The following is a 20,199-nucleotide window of genomic DNA, read 5'->3' as shown; positions in this document are numbered from 1 at the left end:
TGGGTTCGAGCCCTGGTCCGGGAAGATCCCACATGCTGCGGAGCAACTAAGCCCGTGCGCCACAACTACTCTGCCTGCGCTCTAGAGCCCGTGAGCCATAACTACTGAGCCCACGCGCCGCAACTACTGAAGCCCGCACACTCTAGGTAGGGTCCGCGTGCCGCAACTACTGAGCCTGCATGCTGCAACTATTGCAGCCCATGCGCCTAGAGCCTGTGCTCTGCAACAAGAGAATCCACTGCAATGAGAAGCTACGCATCGCAAGGAAGAGTAGCCCCCACTTGCCACAACTAGAAAAAGCCCGTGCACAGCAACGAAGACCCAACACAGCCAAAAAAAAAAAAAGTAGGAGGCAAAATATGACTTGTTTCCCAGGCTTGGGCCATGGGCCCTAATGCTGAGAATTCTTGTAAGTTGTGCTGGAGGACACAGTTTAAGAAGAAGGACTAATTAAAGCTCCTTCTTAGAAGCCCAAAGCCTCAACCTCAGAATTGTCCACATACCAGAATAGAGTGGCCCTGAGGCCACTTGCTATGTCGTTGAAGTGGAAAAGAGAGGAGAGAGAACCAGTATATGGACAATCTTTAAATCTACAGTGAACCTTTATTAAATGTGGCCCAATTAATGGTCTGGATCCAATTATTCAACACAATATTTCTCCTTAGTAAGAAAAATTAAGAGAACTCATAGGTGTTACGAGAGAAGTTTTGAAAATTTTACAATTCTCCTTAAGGTTCTATTCCTAGCCTAGCGAGAGGCATGGTTAAAAAAGATGTTCTGGTGAATGCTCATTTTTAATCATCTCACTCTAAACTATGCTAGGTCTCTTGGTAATACTTCACTTGACTGCTCACTAATTCTTCCTTGTTTCCTATAGAGCTGTTTCTTTGTTTCTGCCTCTTCTGTTATTGCTGATTTTTTTTCTCTGCTTGACCTTTTGTCTTAGAGTTAGATTAAAATCTCCCCTTGTGATTAGTGGACTTGTTGATTTTTCCCTTGTAGTTTCAATAAATTTTGCTGTATATATTTTAAAGCTATGTTATTCAGTACCTGCAGTTTAAAATGTTATGTTTTCCCAGTGACTTGAAACTTTTATTAATTAACAAGTCGCAATAAAAATGAAAGATCACAGGTACATGCATCAACCAAAGACAATGCTGAGAAAAACATGCAAATTACAGAAGCATACAAGCAGTTTGATTCCATACATATAAAATTCAAAGCCCTGAAAAACTGTATTGTGTGTTGTTTAGGGACATATGGTACAAACAGTAAAAATCTGTAAGAAAATCCAAGATAGTGATAACTTATGGGGGAATGGAAAGGGTTATGATTAGGGAAGAGTACATGGGGAGCTTCAAAGATTCTGGTAATGTTTTGTAATTTATGTTGGTTGGTGGATAAACAGGTGTATGTTTTATTATTAGTCTATACGTATGTCATATATGCTTTTGTATATGATATATTTCATAATGAAAATGACTAAATCATAGTATGGAAAAAGAAGGCAAACACAATTTCAAGACTGCCCTGCATGAATCCCCAAAGCTGGAGATTTCCTCCTCATCTGAGATTCTGAGACATCTGCTCATAAGGTCAGGCACATCTATAAGGCCATATTCTCAGCTGAGCCAGTTCTGGCCTGGCCAAGTGTACCAGCGTGACTTTTCACTCCCACATTTATGTCCATATTGCAGTTGTTCAATGCCCTATCCTTTTTTTTTTTTTTTCCCCGGTACGCGGGCCTCTCAATGTTGTGGCCTCTCCCGTTGCGGAGCACAGGCTCCAGATGCGCAGGCTCAGCGGTCATGGCTCACGGGCCCAGCCGCTCCGCGGCACGTGGGATCTTCCCGGACCGGGGCACAAACCCATGTTCTCTGCATCAGCAGGCAGACTCTCAACCACTGCGCCACCAGGGAAGCCCTCAATGCCCTATTCTGACAGAAACATTCTTTATTAAATTTTCAAAACTGAAAACACTCCCAATTCTCACCCCCATTTACTTTCTATAATTAGTATTCTGCATTAGTTCCTATTTAGACAACCTGTAAAATTGCAAGAATAAATTGAAATCCTTAATTTGTGCTAAGCTTTAGGTATTCTAATTTACATATATTCGTTTAAACTTCGCAACAGTCCTGTGAAGTGAGTACTGTTAGTTTTTCCACTTTACAGATCAAAAAGCCAGGGTAAAGAGAGATTAATTTTCTCAAGATTTTTCAGCTCTGAAGTGGATCTAAAACCAGGCGCTCTGGCCTCAAAATCTGTGCTGTGAACCACCAAGGTCAGGCCTTGTTCTTGCCAGTTCTTAAGGTCTTGTTCCTGAGCTTCAATCCAGCCAACTAAACACAAATACCCTGGGTGCTGGCAGCCTCTCTCCCAGTCCTTCAGAGTTCTGCCCACTGCAGATTCTCCATACTGCATTCCACCTGTGTTGGTTCGGTAGTTCTTTCAGTCATGTCCTTTTGCCCAAAACTCAGTATTTCCAAGACACCATGAATTGTGGACATCTCTTGACAACCACTGTCAGCGAAGAGGGTGTCACTGTGTCTCTCTAGCCTGTTCAGGTTGTGACTCCTTTTGCTCCATGCATTTATCTTGCTGTGAGTAAACCACTAGCTTTGCCTATGAATTATAAGCCACAACAGTGTGCAAATAAATAAATAATTAATCTGACCAGGAAGTGAGAAAAATACTGCTTATATATGAAGTTATGTGCTTGCAAGAAAAGACAGAGACTGAGAGTGGACCTTCTCAGAGCATGTGGGTGAAGCCATCAGGAGAGCAGAACTGAAATGAAATAATCACTGATGCCCATAGACCACTGGGTGCGATGAAAGGAGCAAATGATTCCTGGCACAATGCCTGCTGCAAAAAAGGTGATCAATACAGATTTTTTTCTTGTGGAATAAATGAATGATGCACACATCATGCAAAGCATAAACCTGGCAGAGACAGGATGTCATTGTGAAAGGGAATAAGAATTGACTAGATATCTGGAGGAAACCTCTGGTTGAAATCAGAGTCTGGAAAGACCTTGATTCCTCTCTGAAATTTTATTTTCCAGAAGTAAAGAAAGAACAAAGGGCCCTGGCAACTAAGGGCCTGTGATGGCTAATTTTATGTGTCAATTTGGCCATGGGATGCCCAGACACTTGGTCAAACATAACTCTGGGTGTACCTATGAGGCTGTGTTTGGATGAGATTAACATTCGAATTAGTAGCCTGAGTAAAGCAGATTGCCCTCCCTAATGTAGGGGGGGCCTTCAACTGCTCCAGTCAGTTGAAGGCCTGAATAGAACAAAAAGGCTGACCCTCCCCTGAGTAAGAGGGAAGTCCTCCGGCCTAACTGTTTGAGCTGGGACATTGGTCTTTTCTCTACCTTCAGATTCAAACTGAAACATGGCTCTTCTTGAGTCTCAGCCTACTGGCTTTTGGACTGCAACTACACCACCAGCTCTCCTAGATCGTCAGCTTGCTGACTGCAGATCTTAGGACTTCTCAGTCTCCATAGTCACTTGAGCCAATTTCTTATAATCAGTCGCTATCTCTCTCTCTATCCTGTTGCTTCTGTTCCCCTGGAGAACCCTGACAGAGACCTAAGTCTAACCAATAAGGAGGAATTTGTTGGTGGTGTAAAAATTGAGAAAAAATGAAAGGGTAGTATTAGATTCGAAAATGGTAGATATTCTAAAAATAAGAAAAAAACAATCATAGTTCTGCAGTGTGAAACTTTAAGTGGGAAGTTGGCTTTAAGAGAATTAGAAAATTCTGATTTAAAAAACACAATATACTACCAAAGAAAAAGGAAGAGGTACGTGAAAATGTCAAGGAGACTGTAGAGGGAGCTGTCTGATCAGCTCAGATACTAAAGGACAATTCAAAGAGGAAAGAAGAACACGTGACGGAAGACTGCCTCACATGCACTATTGACTGAGAATTAATTAACATTAGTATGAATACAATTGAATGAAGAACAGTGATAAGACATACAAGAATTGTGTCCAGAAAATTGACATCCAAATATGCTAGAATTGCAAAAAAGTGCTTTGGGGTAAAGAAGTGGAGGGGCATTATTTTTAGCCACAGGCTATAATGGAGCAAATCCTGATTTAAGAAAGAACAGACCCTGCTTGAAGATCATGCTCTAATACTTATGGGGACAAATAGAAAGTAGATGTCTCAGTCCTGATTTCGTTCTGTCTTGTATTTCAAGGTATACTATTAGGCTGAGAAGGGTTACAAGGACTCTGGAGAGAGGAACGAGAGTGCAGAGTGAAGGTGGAGCATCAGAGAGCGCCAGCCCGTCTCCAGAGTCAGGACTTAACATCCCACCTTCCAAAGTTTACAGAGGGGATTCCTGACATACTCACAGTTCAGTCATTTCAACAATCATTTATCAAGCATGTGTACTATGCCTGGTACCAGGTCTGACACTCAAAACGCAGAAATGAAGGAGGTCTCTCTGGGAGCTTGAGGATTTCCAGAGAATGGAACAGGTGCTGGGGATCAGGAAATGTTCTGATTTCCCCAAGAGGAATGAACTGGATTCCTCAAACTACCAGCTTCCTGGTTCTCATACAATCAGGCTTCAAATCAAGTTGACTTACTCCATATGATACATCCAGTGAGCAGTAAAAGTGAGATTCGGCCTTCTGAACCTTCTGAATGGACCCTTCTGAATGGACCCAGCCTTCTGAATGGACCCAGCCTTCCGAATGGACCCTTCTGAATGGACCCAGCCTTCTGTTCTCTTGGCTTCCAGTCCTTAACTTTGTCTCTTGGTTATAATTCTGTCCTTTCTCTCTGAATAAAGTGCCAAATGTGACTTTCATTCATTCATGAAACAAATATTGATTGTTTCTTAGGTGCCAGCCTCTGTTCTGGGTGCTGGGGATACACCAATGAGTAAAACAAGGTTCTGCCCTAGTGGAATTTGCCTTCTGGTACTGATTGTCATGGTGGAGACAAAATATAAACAAATATTTATCTTTATGGATTCATAGATATGGTGTACAGTAGTGCTATGAAGGAAAATAAAATACATCAGGCCAAGAGGGACGGGGAGTCCTGGGAGTTACTGTTTTATGTAGTGTGATCAGGGAAGTCTCCTCAAATAAGGTGACACTTGGACAGAGACTGGAAGGAATTCAGAGTGAGAGGGTGCTTGTGTCTGGTATGTAGGACATCACTAGAGGGAAATGCTAGTATAAAGGCTGGAACAGAGTGAGTGGAACGAGAGTGGTAAGAGGTGAGATCATAGTACTAGTGAGGGCAAGGGGAGCACAGGATATGGGCTCTTCTAATCCATGGTCAAGACCTTGCCTTTAATCTGAGGCTATAACTCTTGAAGGGTTTTGAGCAAGGAAATGCCATCATCTGATGCGCTTTAAAAGGATAACTTGGACTTTCATATGGAGAATAGGCTTGGGGCTGGGCAGATAAAATTAGAAGAGAGAGCAGTTAGGAGTCTATCAGAATTACCTGGGAAAGAGTTGATGATGGCTTGGACCAGAATGTAATGGTAGAGGCAGGAAGAAGTGATGTATTGCTAATTCTGAATACATTTTGAAGGTAGAGCCAAAAGGATTTGCTGTTGGATTGGCTGTAAGGTATGTGGAGTATTGAGATGGGATATTCGGTTTGGCCATTAGTCTTTCTAAGGTGGCTTATTCTCACCTTCTGATGTTACCCACTTCTAGGCACTTTGGTAGCTGACTATTTCTACCCCGATTCAAAACCCCAGCACCCAGTCTGCCAGTGCCCTTCCTAGGCTTGCTCTAACCCCTGGAGAACAGGTATATTCTTCCCTTAAGTTAAAAAACAAAAACAAGGGGCTTCCCTGGTGGCACAGTGGTTGAGAGTCTGCTTGCTGATGCAGGAGACGCGGGTTCGTGTCCCGGTCCAGGAGGATCCCACATGCCGCGGAGCGGCTGGGCCTGTGAGCCATGGCCGCTGAGCCTGTGTGTCCGGAGCCTGTGCTCCGCAACGGGAGAGGCCACAGCAGTGAGAGGCCCATGTACTGCAAAAACAAACAAACAAACAAAAAAAACAAACTAATTGAAATGGCTTCCTTTGTGTCCTGAAAACGTATATCAGTATAAGGAAAAGTAAGATTACCTATGTATGAAAATGTAGCATTTTATTTATTTAGTTTTTCTTCTTGACTGAGGAATCAATGCTTAGGCACTTAGGTGCTCATAAAATGAAAATGGACACATAAATCCTGACTAAGGAGGAAGATGTCCTAGGAAAATGAACCTGTGTTTCTGTATCAACTCAAAAAAGACACACGTTTCAGAAGCAATCTTTTCTTTCATGGTGTGGTAATGAATTTAGCCCAGAAACTTTTGATTCTAGGAGTAGTCTAATGACTACAAAAGAAACCAAGTGTTGATCCCTGTTCTGTTTTTTCATAGTAGAAGTGCATATCATCTGTGCTATCACTGTTTTCTCTGCTTGTACGTTAATCAGAACCCAGGCCAGTGTCTTTGTAATAGGAGCTGAAGGTGGCATTACTGCATCCATGGGTCAGACTGAGGGAATCCAGCTTTGCTTCTCTGTTTCGGCAGCTACACAGATGGCTTGCCATTCCCACACACGAACAGGAGCTGATGAGCACTCCAGTGCCCTATTTAAGCTTTCTGGCTCCGGAGAGAAGCTATTTTGAAAAGTGTAAAGATTACACTCTGATAATAGACCAGAGGCCTTACACACGTGGATGGCTCACAGAGGATTAAAAGAGCAGACCCAGAACAAATGCAGCTTGCACCTGATAGAACAATGAGGGCGACTTGCTGTCACATGGACTGCAGGGGCTGTTTGAAGGAAGTTCCCTGCTTAGATCATTGATGCCTCTGTGAGCCAACACAATGGCGATTGGTTTAGGGTGCCAGTGTCTGCCAACTGCTGTCTTCTTGAGGAACCAATTAGACCACTTTGTACTCCTTTGGTGTTTCAGGGATCTTAGGTCCTAATTGGTAGACTTGTATCTCTAAAATTTGATCTTTTTCTGAATGTTCCTGCATGGAAACTTTTTCCCAGGGTTACTAATCGTCTGAAGAAGTAGATGACTGAGAAAATTCACACTTTTTCTAATTCATTTTAAACAAAAATGATGCAGGTTAGAATTTTGTGAATTTCAGGCCAAGATCTAAAAGCTGTTCCTAAGAGGAACTCATGGTTGGACAGGGACCTTAAGTTGTTTACGTCGGATTCAAGTAGTTCAAGGCTTTGGGAAGACTGGCTCACTCAACTGTGATAATACCCACATTTTAAAGTGCTGTTTTTGTTCAATTTTGATATTAGTGTTATATCAGCTCCATAACCTTACTGTAAGCTCTGGAACAGTTTAAGTGGGATTGGAATTATTTACTTACTGGTATGAAAGAATTGACCTGTGAAATTGTATAGTCTTGGTATGATTTGGGGGAAGTTACATCCACTGAGACAATGGCCGAGGGAGGAGCATTAGTGTACTAGCCAGGACTTTGGCCCCAAACTCCAGTGTGATCCCCAGTTGAGATATGCTGGAGCACTTGGAGAACTCTCACCTATACTAGGTTGACCTGTATGTCCTTGTAGAAAGCAGGCTGAAGTGCCCACCTAGCCTCTTTCCCTTGAACCCACACAAGAATCTGGGATTTTATATCCCTTTGGTAAGGAACAGCCATGCCAGAGCCCTGTAAATTGCTGAGAAAATAACAGAACAAAAACAAAAGAGTCAGAGTTTGATCTAATGCTCAGAGAGCCTACTCTTAACCCTTTCAGGCTCAGGCTCATTCCCAGAATTCTGGTTCAGTGTAAAATGGGGCTGGGATTTTACACTTTAAACAAGTTCTCAGGTGGTGCTGCTGGTCCGGGGACCACACTTTGAGGAAAACTGCCTTAAGGTATAGTTTGTATAGAAAAACAAGAATAAATGCTCATTTCTATTGATTTCCCATTTTTCTGGATAATAATTCAGTTCCCTAACAGCTTCCAGAGGTGATCAGCGATTTTTATTTTCATAACATTATGAACACAAATATTGTTTCTAACATATTTAACATGTTTAACGTGTTTTAATGACTTGCAGTACGTGTTTTCTTTTTGAAACACAAGTTGTATCGTGTTTGGCCTATGAAAGCCTCTCTAGGTTGACTCTATGTTCTTTTAACATGATCCATTCCAACAGTCTTTGAAAGTTTCCTTGTTTTCAGGTACCAACAAAATGCTGCAGGTTCATCTTATAAATTTCATACCCCAAACTTGAATTCAGCCACTTTTCCAGAGAATCTCGGTTCCTTTTCATGTGAATCTATATTATTTTTTGCTATTTCTTTCTAATTATAAAAGCATATTCTCATTACAGAAGGTGTGAAAATAGCACAACATTATAAAGAAGTAGAAACATAATCCAGCCATTTAAAGCAACTACTGATAACATTTTAGTATGTTCCTTTCTGGATCTTTTTGCAATGAAATTCTACATGAAATTATATATAAAGTAATATCTTATATTTTTCATTTAAAAAAGAACATTCATAAAAATTTTCCTGTATCATTAAAACGTTTCATGAGCATCATTTCAAGAGTAGTGTTATGTCCCACTGTGTGAACCATAATTTCCTTAATTACCGTAATTTCCTTAATCATTCTCCAAATATTGGACATTTGGCTTATTTTTATAAATTATGCTTCAGAGGACAGCTGTGTGCTTAAATCTTTGTTCCCATTTTATACTTTTTTTTTTCTTAAGAATCTATTCCAGAAGTAGAATCCATGGATCAGAGGATATGAACATATTTCAAGTTCTGAAACTCTATGACCAAATTGCTATCCAGAAACCATTATACTATACCCTTGCCAGCACTGAACATTCTCATTTTAAAATGTTTAGTGTGATAGATGAAAAATTGCTCTCATTTTTGTCATCTGAATGTTTATTCTACATAGATTAACACTTGATCTGTTAGGATATTGCAGATATTTTTCCCAGTTTATCATTTGCCTTTCGGTTTTGGTTTTGATACACAGAAACCTTCTATACTTATGTGCTGATATATTCAATTGAAACTTCTTCTATTGCGTTTATAATGTCTACACTGATAACAGAAATAAAAAGGAAATTGACATCCAGTTTATGTAAATTAGCTATAAAACTGATTTTCCTAGAGCACATATGTTCTATAAGGCAAGAAATAAGGGCAGTAAAGGGCTTGTGATTCCTCCATGGGGTCACATATGAGTGGAGCCCCGGCCTCATACTGTAATCTGTGTGCAGCAGGTCCTTCCCAGCTCTGCTCATCTCTGACAGGCAGTTGGGTCTCCCATGTTTGGAGGGGGCAATCTTTGTTGAGATAGTCACTGCTAGAAACCAGTTGTCATTTAATAATCCACGTGGGCCAAAGCCCTTCAAAGATGTCTCAACCAGACCGCCAACAAAAGTGTTCTCTGGCCACACTGCCAGAGCCTCTCTGTTCTCCATCAGAAGAACAGGCAGAACTATAATAATAGAAGGAAAGGATGAAGTCATCTCAGTATAGGAGCACAGTGTGGGAGGGACAAGCTCAGAACTCAGTCTAGTTTGTGTCATGAAAGCCATACTTCATCCTCTGCATGGATGTGCCCCAGTGGACGTTCCCTCTCCTTGACTCTACTTTCTCTCTCTCTCTGCCTCAGCTTCCCCCTTTCCTTCTGCAACCCTCTCTCATGAAGTCGTTCAGTACCATTTCCGCACCCTCCCTCTTCTCTCAGGGAACTCCTTGCATACTTTAGGATTAAGAGTTTCTTCCTTTGCATTTTGCAGACTCCAGTAGTGTCTGGAGTTTCTCCAGTGTGCTCACTGCAGTTTCCTTCTGCTCAATTCCTTGCTAGGCTGGGAGGGGTGAGGTGGTGTGAGGCTTAACTTTAGTTTCCTATTTAACCGAACACGTAAACACATCGCATCAAGGTCAGTATTATTTTTGTTAAGGACGATGCAATTTAAGATACGCCAAGAGAGAAATAATTCGTATCAGCATGACTCCGGGCCTTGCCCATCTTGGAACAATAAACCTCACTATTATTGTGTTAAGGAGCATTTGGCAATCTCGGAGCCTGTCCTGCTTTACAGAAGGAACCATATTCCTTTCAAAGGCCCTTTCCTTGCTATGCAGGGTGGGTGCTGCCTGCTCCAGTTAATTTGAGCATCAGTTCATCTCACCTCAAAATGGCATCCTCCCCACCTGCCACCAAGATAAATTATGTTCTTAGAGGATTGTCAGTCTCTGTATTTACTTTGGCGCATCTACTACTTGTATTTTTCAGAATAATGCTACTTGTGTTTTATACACACACTTTTTTAGAGAAGAAACATAAGTTTAATTTTGCTTGTATAAATAGGTAACTTATGAGGTAGAAAATGGGGCTTTATGGCAGTCTTCTGTTTCTACTGATGAAGATAGCAATTGAGAAAATTTTCCTAATTGTGAGCAAAACATTTGAATGGTTATTTATTTAAATGTACAACCAGTAGGCTTACCTTGCCCTGGAACTAGGTTTAATGAACATTTCTCTCTCTTTATGTAGCTAAGCAGAAGCTATGGTCCTGTCTTCATGGTGTGCTGAGCTCAGAGGAAGACGTGAAATGATTTGCATAAGGAGATTCATTGACAAGAAAACTGCTAGAGTCCAAACTTGAGGCCCAGGACTGGAAATGAAACAAAGGGCCCCCCAACAGGAGCTCTCCATGGGTGAGTCTGGGCTACAGCCAAGAGTGCAGCACATGTGCCTTGAGTGGGCTGGGGGCCCTGCTTCAATCTGTGGCTGTGGCTGGCTAGTGCAGCAGGCATAGCCACCCCAGCAGCCTGGGCAACTTTAGCAGAAAAGGCTAAGCATGTGCTTTTGAGCTGCCCAAGTTATAAGCTTGGGATCCGAGGATGCAGTATTGCTGTGGATGTGCAGGATCTTTATAGAGATTATTGCCGCAGCTGTAGACAAGTATCCCTGTGTTTTTATGAAACCAGTGAGATATATGAGAATAGCAGTGGATGAGTAGAGGCTGTGGGATATGTGAGATAGCGGTGGATGAGTAGAGGCTGTGGAATATATGAGATGGCGGTGGGTGAGTAGAGGCTGTGGAATTTATGTGAATAGCGGTGGGTGAGTAGAGGCTGTGGAATATATGAGATAGCGGTGGGTGAGTAGAGGCTGTGGAATTTATGTGAATAGCGGTAGGTGAGTAGAGGCTGTGGAATTTATGAGAATAGCAGTGGGTGAGTAGAGGCTGTGGAATATGTGAGAATAGCAGTGGGTGAGTAGAGGCTGTGGAATATATGAGATAGCGGTGGATGAGTAGAGGCTGTGGGATGATCGTGTTTTTCTTCGTATATTTGTGGAAGCAGGATGGATCCCTTCAAACTGAGCGAGCCCCCGGTGTTCTTCCACATTTGGGCATGGTGGGGGATTCAGTGGGGAGAGACTAGATTTCTTAAAGTTGCTCAAGCCAGAAATCTTGGATTTCTGCTTTCCCTTCTCCTATTTCCAATCTATCAATCAGCCCTAATGATTCTACATGTAAAATCTAAATGAATTCATCTGCTTTTCTTTAATTCTGCTTCTGTGATGCTAGATAGATCACTGGCATTGCTTTCCCAGTTTACTCACCTCCTGATGGCTGTTTCAGCTCTCTTCCCTATTATATTTATTCTTTATACAGAGTTAACTTTTAAAAATATAAATCAACCTTGTCATTCCCTTCCTAAAACCCACCAGTGACTTAACATCCTGCTCACTATAAAACCAAATCTTACACTGGCCTACAAGCCCCTAATGGCCTGACCCCCTCCAGTCCCTTCTCTTCCCACTCTTCCCCTTGCCCTCTGCACTGGAGCCACATGACTTTCTGTTTCAGGAACAGGAAAGTTCATTCCCGCCTCAGGGCCTGGGCACCAGCTGTTCCCTTTGCCTGCACTGCACTTCTCCTGGCTCCTCAGCTTCCACGTCACAGCATCAGAGAGGCCTTTCTTAGACACGCAACTTAAGGTAGCCCCCTCTCCCATCATTCTGATATTTTCAGGTTAACATTTACAACCACCTAATATTTTCTTAATTATTTTTATCTACCTACCTATCTTTCTATCATCTCTCTAATCTAAGCTAGCTACCAGTTTATGGTATAGTTTGTGGGGTCAGGGAGGGAGTGTTGACAGATGAATGAATAACTGAATGAGTGGCTAGCTATGAATTAATTCATTTAGTATTTCTTCCAGTATTAGACTGCAAGTTCCATGGGAGTGGGGATTTTGAACAGATCTGCAGCTCCCAGAACAATGCTTAGTGCATAGTAGTCATTCAATAAATATTTGTTGAATGAATGAAACAGCTGAAGTGAGTAACTGAAAAAAAATAAAGGGGATAGACTCACCTTTATTCCCTGAGGGTATGAAATTCATCTCACCTGTCACACATAGTTAAAATGTTTTAGTGTTTCCCAGAAGGTGAGTAATGTGCAAAGTGCTTTTGCAGTGCGTCATTTAATACTTACAACAACTTTCTGAGTTACATACTATGTTATTTCCATTTTATAGATGAAGAAACTGAGGCTTAGAGAGATTAAGTAACTGCTATTTAAGTCAAAGAGCAGTATCTCCAGTCACTTGATACTATCTAGTTATCTGTTAATATGGTTTCATTCCAGTAGTTTATTGAAGTTATAATTTTTTAAATAAGATTTTATACATCTTATAACAATAGAAATAATCATAATAATAGCAACAATAAATGGTAACAAGCATCCTTTCTTGCTTTTTTCCTGTTCTGTGGGGAAGTGCTACCTTTTGGCAGAAACAGTTATCAGCAAAGGACCAGGTTATAAATGATCAAATATGGAAACAAGGCTCTGTCTGCTCCGTTACAGATTGTTTTTTCAGCTTGCAGGAAAGGAAGAAATAGAGTGAAATAATCTCAAATTAAAGGGTATGTGAAAGAGACCTAAAATAATTAGCAATCTCTTCCTCTCACGTAGGAAAAACACTCTGTATTTTGGGTTTTTTTTTTTTTTTTGGAATATCTGGGCCCCTTTTGGAGGCAGAGTTTGCTTTTCCTAACTCTGTAAGGTGCCCGGCTCCCAAGAGCAGACTGCTTTGGAAGGTAGCCCCACCGCCAGCTTTCAGTAGGCCTTGCGTTTGTCTCCTTGTGTCCATCCCACTGGGTTCCATGACAGACATATGGAGTTGATTCTAAACGACCTGCTGAGCTTGGGTGTGATGCTTTCAGACATGAAAGCTTGATTAATGGCAAATGTTAATTGAAGCAGTGAATTATTAAAGTGTTTATCCATAAATGATAAATGCTGCTGCTGGCTCTTTTGCCTCTTGTGACATCATGAAACTTTCCAAGAAGTTGCTAGCTTTGTTCAGGGAAAATGGGAAGAGGTGTCTGCATTTGATGGCATTCGTGGTAACCTGTTTACGCTCTGTGGCCAGGCTTCACTGGGGATGACACCACCTCTTCTCCTGGAACCCCACATAATCTCAACCAAACAAGGAAATCGTCTTTCCCTTAAATGCAGAACTCTATCCAAATGGTCTCATCCAGCTTCCTAGCTTCGGTGCCCATCAATAGCTGATGACTCCCATTCTTTACCTGAGACTCAGATTTTCCCCTGAGCTCCAGACTTACAAACACAGTTATTATTTGACAACTCCACCTGATCCCCCATGGGATCTCAAACTCATATTCATTCATTTAACAAATAATTATCTAGTACCTACTGTATGTCCCCAGTGCCACTTTGTTCTAAGCACTGGGGAAACAGTAATGAACAAAATAGATATAGCTCCTTGTGGAACTTACATTGTAGTGGGGAGGGGAGGAGACAAATAAACTAAGGCAACAAAAGGGGAGCAGGGAGTGCTGAGCATTGGAGGTGGTGGTAGCAGGGGTAGAGGTTTTTATAAAGTGCTCAGGCAATGTCCCATTAGATGATATTTGGGCAGAGACTTAGAAGAAATTCTAGATGGAGCTAAGATTTAAACATAAAAAATGAAACTATAACATATTCCAAATTGTCTTTCCTTTCAAATTTTTCCCCTTGCCCTGCATTCACAATCCCCAGGAATGTTGCGTACAATCACTAGAGTCACATACATGGGGTCATCTTCCTCCCCAACCTCTATTTTATAGACGAAATCATCCTCTCACCCATTCTGAATTCCTGGAACTTACACCTTCACAGAAACATCAGGTAGAATCTTCAGCCACCTTTCACTGGCTCCTCCCATGGGAGAAGGAAGGATGGATCAAATAGACCAGATGGAGAGAGTCTCTCATCTATTCGTCCAGTTTCTTTAGTGCTCTCTGACAGCATTTCTCAAAATTTAATGTTCCTAGGAGTGAGTTAGAGAATCTTATGCAAATGCAGGCTCTGATCCAGCAGGTCTTTGCCATAGGCCTGAGGTTCTGCATTTCTGTTAAACTCTCAGGTAATGCCGTTGCCGTTGGTCTGTGGACCATGCTCTAACGGTCTACCAGGGTCCATAAGGGTGTGAGAAGGCTTCAGTCCTTCTTGCTCCAACTCTCCTCATGTGTAGGATCCAATATATGGTTTTGAGAGCAAGTATTAGAAAGCCCATTTTCACTCTAAATCCAAGCCAAATACTCCAATCCAGATTTATCAGATTAAAGCCTTTTGGTTGATTTCTATTTGACACCTATACTCCGTTCGGAAGTCAGGAGAGAGAGAGAGAGAAGGTTTTGTTTGTTGTTATCATTTCCATTTTATAGATGAGGAAATAGAGGCTTAATATAGTTGAACGACTGATTTAAAGCCAAACAGGGAGGAAGCGCAGACTGGGATTTGAAGCCTGTCGATTTGACCGTAGCATTTACCGTCTTACCTGCTGTTTTATACCGCTGCCAGTGAAACTGCCCTGCCCCAGGGGATCTGGTCCCTCTCTACCGTGTGATTGCTGTCTCCGTCCCCTGCTTTGTATACCTACACGCTAGTCACAGTTTCCTTACCCATTTTTGCTTCTTGGCCATCTTCTTACCTATCAATATGCAGATCAATGTCTAACTCCGTTATGAAGCTTTTCTTTGATGCTTCAGCAGGAAATAATCCCTTCCTATTTGTCTCTTGGTTTACTGTGCACAGAATTCCATCATTTCCCTTGCAATAGTTATTTCATTTATTTGTTACACGACAGTTTCCTCTGCTATTTTGAAAGATTGGAATAGTGTTTGATTCATCTTTTCTTCCCAGCACCCTGCTCAGAGCTTACACTTATAAAAAGCTACATATATATTGAATGAATGTTTAATGCTTACGTTGGAACTTAGTGTCTGAATGGTTCTGTGCTTAGTCTTCCTTTTTCTTTCTCCTCTTTATTCCCTTGCATTTTGTTTGAAGTGTTTGTTTTCTTCTTTACTGTATGGGCAGAAATAGGGAGGGCAGGAGCAATGCCTTTTTATGTTAGGGACCGGCTTAGCATTTGGTGAGGGACCTTGCACAAACTTGTTGTAGAATGAAACCTTGATAATAAAGTATTTTTGTATCCTAAGAAGAGCAGAATACAACTTTAAGTCAAAGTGAAAAGAACCAGCTCTTCCATTAACAGGTATATGATCGTGAGCTAGTTACCTAAATTATATGAACTTTACTGTCCTCATCTGTAAGATGGTGGTGTTGACATCTATATCACAGAGTTATTGAAGGATCAGATGAAATAATACATCTTAAAGAATAGCAGGGGCTCAATAACTGTCAATCTCCCAGCTTCCTCTTGTCTGTTTTTGCTGCCAACATGAGGTTTAGGCCCTCATCAGACTTGTTTCTTTCTACTTCCTGTCTCTCCTTCTTTTGTCCGTTTTACATATGCTACCATGGCCGTCTCCCTAAACACAATATTTATCCTGACCCTCTTCTGCTCTAAGATTCAATTGCCAACAAGATAAAATTCAAGCAGCCTTATTCCAAGGTGCCCCTTCAGCCTTCCACTGTGCGCCGGCATCAGCTCCAGTTCCAGGCGAAGCAGGCAGTCACTACTTCTTTGAACATATGCAGTTTTACTTTTTTATCCCTGGGCCATTTCTCCTATTGTTCCATCTACTAATTATGCCCAACTATTACTTAAGAATCCAAATCTTATCCTTAAAACATAGTGCTGGTCTTAACTTCTTAATTACCAGATGTAATGCGTGCTTGCTCTCTGACTTGTGTATCCCAGTTAAGGTAATTAGTTTTGCATTTCCTTGTTGGAATGGTACTTTTTCTATTGTTTGAAGAGGCGCTTTTAATCTCGCCTCACCATTTTCCCTCTTCTACCAGATGTTAAAATCCTTGGGAGCAGGCACTGTCTTGTATCCCACAAATCTTGGTATTCCAACCACTGCCTAACATGCAACCTAATGTTTATCCAACACCATGTGGAGCAGTTTACTCTGTTCCAGGCACTCAGTACATGAAAATAAATATCAAGACAAGGCATATAAAGATTTCTCAACCTAATTGTGGAAACAGACAGTACATAGGTGGAATACAGTGGATGTAGCAGATAAAAATATCCATGGATTCTCTGTAACTCCTTTCATCAGAAGGTGAGGTCTGTGCTCTTGTCCCTTGAATCTGGGTGTTCTTATGATATGCTTTTCCAGAAGAATGCAGCAGAGCTGACGTCATGTGAGTTTTTGCAGCATGTGCTCTCATTTTCTTAGGAGATTGCAATGATAAGAACAAGTCAAGGGCAGACTCATTGAGGATGAGGGGCCATGCAGAGAGAGGGAGGCCCAGCCTGCCCGGCCATGTCTCCATGAATGAATCCAGACAACCATCTAGAGCAGAGATGAGCTGTCCCAGCTGAAAACCCAAATTGCTGACCCAGTGAACCATGAGAAATAAATGATTGTTATTTTAAGCAGCTGAGGTTTGGGGATTTTTTTTTTTTATGAACCAGAAACTGATACAGTGGAATAAGTGCTGTTATAGATTGATATAATAAAGCCCAGCCTATTAGGGGCAGAGGCCAGGCAGGGAAAATCTTCTAGAAGTGACATTTGACCTTAACATTTCATGTACAGAAGTTTCCAGAATTAATAGTTGTAGGGGGAACATATGGTAGGTGTTTAGCAAAGTTATATTGCTTTAATTATCTAATATACATTAAATAAAACCTAAGAAAAATTATGATTGTATCTTTATCTCACATTTAACAAAGAGGTAAGTTATCAGACCAGTATATGGGGAAAAAATTATTAGACCATTTACTGTTATGAAACAGCTAACACTGACTGAAATATAGTGTACTTAAGGCAAAAACAAGACAAAAATTCAAAACATGTATAATAAATGGAACAGGTGGTGGAATTAGCAGGTGGGAAAAGGGAAGAATATTAAAGAACTGGGTTTCAGGAGAGCTTCATTTAAGAGGAAGGGTAGGGAGTAAATTATAAAGGATAGGGAATGCCTAAAACTCAGAGAAAATCAGGTTCCATTCAAAATAGAACTAAGAGGAGAGGGCGTTCCAGAAGGAAAAATGGCGAGAGCAAAACAACATGGAGGCAAGCAATGGCCCATCTGGAGAATGAGTGGACACTTGGAAGTAGTAATGGTAATGGGTGGGAGGTGGTTTTGGAAAGGTATATGGACCTTATAGTAGTGGATCTTGAATGCTGGAGTAAGGATGTTTTATTTTATTTTGTGGCAATGAGAGCTGTTGAAGATTTTTAGTAAGACCACAACATTATCGGGGTTCTGTGAAAAATCATCCTGTGTGAAACTGTTCTACCTAATGGCAAAACTAAGATTTTTCTCCTGAAGCCCAGAGGCAATTCTCCTAATATCCAGTTTGCTTTATATCCCCAAACTTTTGTGATCAAACCGAGTTTAGGAAAATACTGGGAAAATCTCGAAATATGTAGATCTGGGGTTTGGGCATATTACAATATAGAAAGTGGTTAATAAGCACACACTTCTCATTGGAGAAGCAACTGACTTAGGTATAAAAGATCTAAGTTCCCATTGCTCTCTTGGTCCATACTCCAGCCTTTCAGGCTCACCTACTTGCTTCTCAGTATAAGCAAAGTGTGTCGATTCAGTAACAGGCCCACTAATGCCCCATGTTTTCCATGGACCTTAGTAGCAAAACAATAGGAGATGGTAAGGAATTATTCTTTACTCCCCAAATAACTATTGATACTTCTTCTTGGCTAAACATCTGGGATTAGAAAAGTCAAATAAGACATTGTTGCTCCCCCTTACGAGCTCTTAATGAACGCAGATACATCAAAATGCAGCCTTCAAGGTTCTGTGGTAGGTGATGTGAATCGACCTACTCAGCTTCAGTTTTCTTCCTTCTGGTGAGCCTTGCTGTTTGCGAAGACTGGAAAGCTAAAAACTTTTATTTCCTGGACTCCCTTTCAGCTAGGGTTCTGGATAGATTAGGTTTGCCAGTTTGATGCATTGGAAGGGCAAATTCCTGCCCCTTTGGTTATTTTCTGTTGGCAAGCAAGGTCCTGGGAGACTGTGGTTATTCTGCTGCAGCATGCAAAGGCCCATTCACCAACTTTGTGGCAGGCAAGAGGCAGTTTCAGTTGAAGTACTGGCAACTTTCCAACTCTGATTTGCTGATCCCTGGATCATTGGTATGGTGTGTGCTCTCGTACTCAGTTCTGTGGCGCTCTGAGAGTCAGTTTCAGAGCACCATGCAGCCCTAGCCTAGAACCCTTACAACAGTGTGTGAGCATCTAATTTCCTGTATTAAATCTCCTGCTTAAAGTACTTCGTGTGGTTTCTGTTCCATGCACTGACTATTTACACATGGTATAAAAGGTGTATAAACAAAGCAATTAAGAATACAGCCAAGTGCATGACTAATTCTGCTTGGGAGATTTGGAGAAGTTTCCATGGAGGAAGTGATAATATTATGTATCTTGAAGGATGACTAGTAATTATTATTCAATAGGCAGCTAAGAGGTGGAAGGGGCAATCTAGGCGTTGAACAGAACTTGTGTAGAAGCACAAAGGTGTCAAAGATAAGAGTGTTCAGGGAATAATAAGTATACTACTGAATATCTACTGCCATTGCCAGCCCATCTTTTAGTACATTCTTTTAATAATACAGTTACACCTCAGTTAGTGTTTCCCAATAGAGTGCCAGTTCTTTACAGTGCTTTTCACGTCACAAATATATATATTAGTGTATGTCTTTCTCATGTCTAGTCAACCAGTATAGTAGAGAGGGTCAGGGAGCAGGTTAGTAAAGTGAGTAGGGTATGGACTTGGGAGTCAGACTGCCTTGATGTTGACCACTCTCTCCATTTTCTTCTCCATAAATATAGAGACAATAATAGTACCTTCTCACTATAAAATTGTTTTGAGGACTAGAATTAACACATGTAAAATGCCCAGAACATAGTAGACATGCAGAAAGTCCTCAATAAATGTTAGTATGGTAATTCATTATTCTTAGGGTTGTGCTATCTCAGCCAGTGAGTGCTAGTGTGCTAGCCTGTACTCTTTGCAGTTGAAATGACCTGAAACATAAATCTGTTTATTTGCTGCCCTGTGGTATTTCTTTATACTGTTATTAACTTGTTTTGAGAACTATTTTGACGTTTTCTGGCTATTAAAAGATATGCCAAGAGAGTACTTGTAGTACCAAAAAATTGCCAAGAAAGATTTTCATGTTGGATGTTAAAATGCAAAGTTTATGGTGGTTCAGGGCATTCGATGTAATGGGCAAGGCAACAGAAGATAAATATCAATAGAAATTGGTGGAAATCCTTTGACATTGCAAAGGGTATGGTAAAGATTACAACAGAACAACAGTTGTTTGACAGATCCTGAAAGGAAGTATGGAAGTGGTACAGAGATTCTGCTAAAACATCTCTGAAACTTTTTTAAGTTAACACTCTCACTTCCAAGGAAATATTCCCTACATTAAAAAGGCTATACCAGGGCTTCCCTGGTGGCGCAGTGGTTGGGAATCTGCCTGTCAATGCAGGGGACACGGGTTCAAACCCTGGCCCGGGAAGATCCCACATGCCCGGAGCAACTAAGCCCGTGCACCACAACTACTGAGCCTGCGCACCAGAACCCACGAGCCACAGCTACAGAAGCCCGTGTGCCTCAGTAGAGCCCGTGCTCCGCAACAAGAGAAGCCACCGCAATGAGAAGCCCGTGCACCACGACGAAGAGTAGCCCCCGCTCGCTGCAACTAGAGAAAAGTCTGCGCGCAA

The 20,199-nt window shown here is 41.4% G+C and overlaps 1 protein-coding gene across 1 annotated transcript in view; it reads left to right on the top strand.

Annotated features, from left to right (window-relative positions):
* Nucleotides 1–20,199, top strand: part of LOC101281026 (NACHT, LRR and PYD domains-containing protein 14) — a 171,617-nt gene that overhangs the window by 81,128 nt on the left and 70,290 nt on the right. The window contains 1 exon segment of the mRNA XM_049713984.1: nt 10,552–10,715. The gene's annotated coding sequence lies outside the window, so the exon portion shown is untranslated.

Source organism: Orcinus orca, chromosome 8, assembly GCF_937001465.1.
Source record: "Orcinus orca chromosome 8, mOrcOrc1.1, whole genome shotgun sequence".
NCBI classification, from domain to species: domain Eukaryota; kingdom Metazoa; phylum Chordata; class Mammalia; order Artiodactyla; family Delphinidae; genus Orcinus; species Orcinus orca.
Note: the sequence above shows the minus strand (reverse complement) of the source record. Positions and strands in the feature narration are given on the sequence as shown.